This window comes from Cynara cardunculus (genome assembly GCF_001531365.2).
Source record: "Cynara cardunculus var. scolymus isolate 2C chromosome LG 7, CcrdV1, whole genome shotgun sequence".
NCBI lineage: Eukaryota > Viridiplantae > Streptophyta > Magnoliopsida > Asterales > Asteraceae > Cynara > Cynara cardunculus.
Genome location: NC_037534.1, coordinates 1,495,017 through 1,501,328, shown reverse-complemented (window position 1 = coordinate 1,501,328; position 6,312 = coordinate 1,495,017).

Genomic DNA, 6,312 nt, shown 5'->3' with positions numbered 1-6,312 from the left:
TAATAAGAGGTGGTGCTGAAGTCTGGAATCTGAATCAATAAGACTGTTTGTTTTTGTAAACTGATTACTGTCTGAATTTGTTTGAATTGTCTATTTTATCAATTAGAAAATTATAATGTTGAATTTATAAATAAATTTATACAATTTCACATATTTATTCATTATCATTACGAAATTTGTATTTAATTATATAATTAGCATTCATTTAAACGAAAACATGGCATTAAATGTTATTTAACACATTTAAATCCTATTAAAATACATCAATTAAGAGATGTGATGATCGATTTGGTAATGATCAATTGAGAGAAATGATTGACTAAGTTAATCGATTGAAAAACGTCGGTGCTAAAGGTTTCGAGAACAATAAGAGGTTAGTTTACCTCTCACCAGATAAGATGACAATAAGATATAAGTACGTCTGAAAAAATAGAAAAATTAAACACTCTGAATGACCCTACCTCTTAAAGAATCAAACATAAGAGACTAATAAGAGTTTTTTTTCAAAAAACAAACAAGGCCTTAGAGACTGTTTTTTACATTAAATCTAATGGGTCCCTTTAGTTTCATCTGATTTAGTTTATGACGTGTTTAGTGTTCGCTTTGAGATATCTAACTGATTATATAAATTGGGAAAGTAACACAGAATTGACCTAAACCTGATCGAAAATAAAACACTGAAATAAATATTTACAGCTTCTTTTCGTAAAACTTTTTTAAAATTACAAACACTAATCAGATAAATACAAGACTATAAAAAGGTGGACGAGATATTCTGCTTTTTCTCATACCAGATTACCCAAAAAAACGAGTTACCAAACTACAAAAGTTGTTGATAATATTTTAATTATAAGGTTTTATTTAATGTATTTTTTTATTATTAAAATACTGATTCTTATCGTCTTTCTTTTATATGTATTGGATGGAGTTAGGTCGTTTAAAACAATGGGTCCTAAAGTTTTTCCAATGACTTTTGGGTATATGCATAATCTGAAATAATGATTTTTTTATTAACCTGGATATCCAATCTGTTATGCGAGCCGATTAATTCTAGGACGACCACCCGTTTCGCGAGTAACCGAGAGTCACCGCATTTGAACCTCCATGATCACAAGAGAATTTTTATTCCTCCTTGAATTATAACCTGGAACCTCCAGACACCTTTAAGTGCTTAACAGTAAAATTCAACACTATCATTTAATTATCGGGTAAGACCAGGAAAACGTTATCATATGCAACACTTTACACGGTAAGCGCTAACCATGGTAAGAGTCGTTGCCCCCTCCACTTACCGGGTAAAACTCTTGTCCTTGTCTTTGCTCTTATTGTGAAAGTTCGGCTTTTTTTACCTTCACAATATTTTTGTTGTAAAATTTTAAATGTAAAAAAATAATTTCACGAGTCTCATAAAAATATGTTGGTCTCGTATGAACCCAACCCTATATATATTATTATTATTTTACTTTAGAAACAAACTTTATACATATGATTGGACCAAAAAGCATGTGTTGAATTTAGATAAGCATGAAAACACCAAGCGAAAAAAAGGAGGTGGTGTTGGATGGAATTCCAATCAATGACAAAATGCTTTTGACTTTTCATAGTCAACAAAACAAAATTCAAATAAAGTTGGCTTCAATTCATTATTTCAATAAATAACAACTTGCAAAACGACAATATAATATAAACATTAAATTGGAGAAATTTCAAAATCATTTTTATATTAATTATTATAAAATAAAAATATATAATTATTCATCAATAGTTATATATTATTTTTTTTATTTTAATTAAATTTTGAAAATAACTCTATAACGTTATTAAATGGGTTGTTTGTTTACTTCTTAATGGTTTCATTAAGAAGCAACATCTGAGTCGTTAAGAGGTGAATCTTGTTTGGCAAAAAAAAATTGCCTCTTAATAGTTCTAAAACTCTCTGAATGATTTTGTATCATGGATCTCCCTTAACCATTAAGAGCCCTAATTTCATTCTACACAATTACCAAACAATTATATTTCATTTTGCACTATATCATGAGAGCCTCTTAATCATTCTGACCACTTAATTATTCTGCACCAAACCATTCAGCAATTGTCAAACAGTCCCTAAGAGTAATTAGCTTAAATGACCATTTTCCTTATTTAAATTGAGATCCTAACTGTTTTTCGTTCGGATTGCTACAAATGTCATTATATCCGCAATACTCAGGTCCCTAGTATTGCGGACCAGGATAAAAGACAAAAAAAAATGTCAAATTCAATCTATTTACCGTCGCAATTGTGGACCTGGCCGTCACAATTGCATATTTGGTCGTCGTGATTGCCTATTTGTGTTGACTTTTTTATTTTTAGCTAGGTCCGAGATAAAATATTGCGGAAGTGGTGATATTCAGGTCAACCCGGGAGAGAAATAGTTAGGGCAAATTGCATGAAAAAGTAACGTATTTTAACTTGATTTCTATTTTGGGTAACATTTTAAGTACTCGAGTAACCGGTTGAAGATTAATTTTATATTAAAAAAATTCCACGTCACTAACCACGTCAACAAATAATACTGAGTTAGATATCACATCACTCGCCACATCAACCGGTTAATGTTTCAACCGATTACCCGTGTACTTAAATGTTTAAAACTTTACATTTTATGTATCAAAATGAAAGTTTTAAAAGTATATTACCCAAAATAAAAATAAAATATGTAGTTTAACCAAATAGTCAAAAGACCAATTTGAATAAAAAAAATGGTAATTTAATTCAATAACTCTTTTATTAAAACATAATGTTTTAACATTTAAGTCTACGATTTATGATTGTGTATGTGTAATTTTTTAAATATTAATGTTTGAACTAATTAATCGTTTATTTAATATTTAAATTTGATATTTATAATATTTAAATTTGATATTTATAATATTTAAATTTGATATTTATATTGATATATTTTTTGTATTTTTCTGTAGGGTTTTTAAATTAACAAAACAAGTCAATTAGCACATGTAATTTCTATTTTGTTATACATTTCGAATTTTTTTAAGGGTAAATTGTATGAAAAAATAATGTATTTTAACTTGATTTTTATTTTAGGTAACGTACTTTCAGAACTTACATTTTGGTACCAAGGATGTAAATTTTTAAACATTTAAATACCTGAGTAACCGGTTGAAGACTAATTTTATATTTAAAAAATTCATGTCACTAACCACGTTAGCTTCTGTTCTTATTTAATAAAATTCTATTTTAGAACGACAATTAATACTTTACAGTTCGAAAATGTTTATTTAGTATCCAATAAGAACATGATACAAATGAAACTTGACATGTTTTTGAATTCAATGATTATCTTAATTATATATTTAAGGTTTTTTATATTTAAAATGAGATGTTTATCATGTATTTGATTATGTTTATCTGCAATTAGTTACATAAATTCAAAGATATACCTTTAAGAAGTTGTATTTACGCACAACTTACTTGTAATCTTGAATTTTAAGTAATATGCATTAATAAACAGTACTTTGTGTATAAAAAATGATTTTTAAGAGTTTTTGTCAAATGCTTTATAATCTATACTATCTTATAAAGCATTTGGCCAAAACTCTTAAAACTCTTAAACCCGTTCATCCCTAAACGATTTCATCCCTATCCGATTTCATCCTTATCCGATTTCATCACATATCTGAATTCGTGTAACTAACTGCAGATAATAAAACCAATATTTACTTAAAATTCAAGATTACAAGTAAATTATGCAAAAATACAACTTATCAAAGCTCGATTTTTGAATTCGTATAACTAACTGCGGATAAACATAATCAAATAGAGAATAAACATCTTATTTTGAAATATAAAAAATCTAAAATATAATTAGGATAATTATCAAGTTCCAACAAAATAATTAATTATTATCTTTATAAGAAAATTATATTATTAAACAAATTACTTTATTATTGTACCTAAATTAAATTATAATAAAAAATTTGAATTAAAAAATTACACAAAAAATGAGGAATTTTAAATAGTTAATTTGATACGAATATCGATATATTTTTGTTATGCATAAAGTACTGTATAAAATTCAAGATTACAAGTAATTATGCATAAGTACAACTTATTAAAGCTCGATGTTTGAATTCGTATAAATAAYTGCKGATAAACRTAATCAAATAGAKGATGAACATCTCATTTTWAAATATAAAAAATCTAAAATATAATTAGAATAATTATCGAGTTCCAACAAAATAAATAATTATTATCTTTATAAAAAATTATATTATTAAACCAAATACAAATTACTTCGTTATTGTACATAAATTAAATTATAAAAAAATTGAATTAAAAAATTAAACAAAAAAATAAGGAATTTCAAATAATTAATTTGATACTAATATCGATATATTTTTATCAAAATTTTATAATATTTTCAAATTTATATTTTATTTAAAAATAAAAACATCATGTTTTCAAAATCACATAAATCCATATTATATCGACATAAAAAAAGAACAAAATGAAACATTGAAAATGAGATGTGTTTCGATACATTGCACGAGTACCCTTCTAGTATAGTATAAATAATTTTTTATTTATTAATAATTAATAATTAATATTAATAAAAATTATTCTTAGCCAATGATATAAAATATAGACATCAACATATGAAAGGGTGAAGATGGATAACGAGATAAACTTTAACACAAAGGACAAATGGAAAGTTGATAAGGATTACATCATTGTGTGTAGTCTACAACCATTCCACGAATCTCTTGAATGTGAACCATGCTTATATTATAATTTTTTTAAAATATAATATTAAAAATTAATTTAAAAAAAATTACATTCAACTCCAACAGTTAAGTTTGTACCAAAAGCTTAACAGGTAAGCGTTCACCGACAAAATTCAATACTAAAACTTATTTATCAGGTAAGATTTTAGTCAACAAAAATGATATTGTATGCAACAATTTATCCGGTAAGTGCTAACTGTTGGAGCTAAAATACACTATAAATCTCCAAATTTTCTGTTATAGCATAAACCAAGAATTAGTCTTTCACTTGTGAAATTATAGAAGATCCCCTTTGGGATCAAACAATTCTGTTGAATTGAGTATGATTGTATGTGTGATAACATCTACTACACCAGCTGTTGGAGTTGCTCTTATATATTGTTGAATGCATGCTTACCTACGAATTTTCTCAGCACACATGTTAACATCAAATTTTGTTTTTCAAGTTTTGTATGTGATTTGGCGTGATTCTAACATAAATAAGTGTGTATATAGCAATATCCTTAATGCATCTTCAACCCAACCACTAAATTTAGTGTTTTTAGTAAAGTATTTAATTTAGTTTTTAGTTCTTCGGTTCCTATTAAACATCATATTTTAGTTTTTTATTTATCGTCTTTATAATAAAAATGGTAGATTTTAATGTAACATTTTTTGTGTTGCAAAATTGCATAAATTCATATGATTTAAGATCAAATTAGAATGTTTTTTTATTAACCTTAGATAACAACCCGTTATACGAGTCGTTGCAGGTAGCCTGAAGTCAACGTATTTGAACCGTGACCACAAGATGATATTTATTTCTTCTTAGATTTGAACTTGGGACATCATGACACTTATGACATTTGGAGCCCAAGCTTAAACCAATCAGACATCATTCTTTTTTTTTCTTTGATTAACCTAGATATCCAACCCGCTATGCGAGCCGACTAATCCCATAACGACCACATGCTTTGCAGATAGCCCAAAGTCACAACATTTGAATCTCCGTGGCCACAAGGAGATTTTTATTCTCCTTAGATTTGAACATGAGACCTCCGGGTACTTTTGACCTTTGGAACCAGACTCAAAACAATCTGACACCACCCTTAGGGGGTGTTTGGTTCATAGAATGGAATTTGATGGAGTTGGAATCCATCAAAGGAATTTGACTTTGAAGGAATTGGAATGAAATTTGATGGAATTTGACCATGTGTTTGGTTGGTAGGAATTGGAATGAAATCTCTCAATAGAATTGGAACAATCATCTTTGTATAGACTATCCATCCATCGCCCCGCCACATACCCTACCAGTCACCATGTCACTAATGTCGTTGTCACAACTATCACCCGCCCTTCCCCCACCACTTCTGCCCTACCCTGCTCCATAGGTGGGGATTGTTGAGGGCAAGCAGGGGTGGGGTGAGGCAGTGGGTTTGAAGCCAGAGTGGGGCAATAGGTGGCAGTGTGATAGTTGTGATGACTACAGTGGTAGGATGGTGGTTAGTGATGGGTTAGAGTAGGGTAAGGTAGGGTGGGGGCAAGGCAG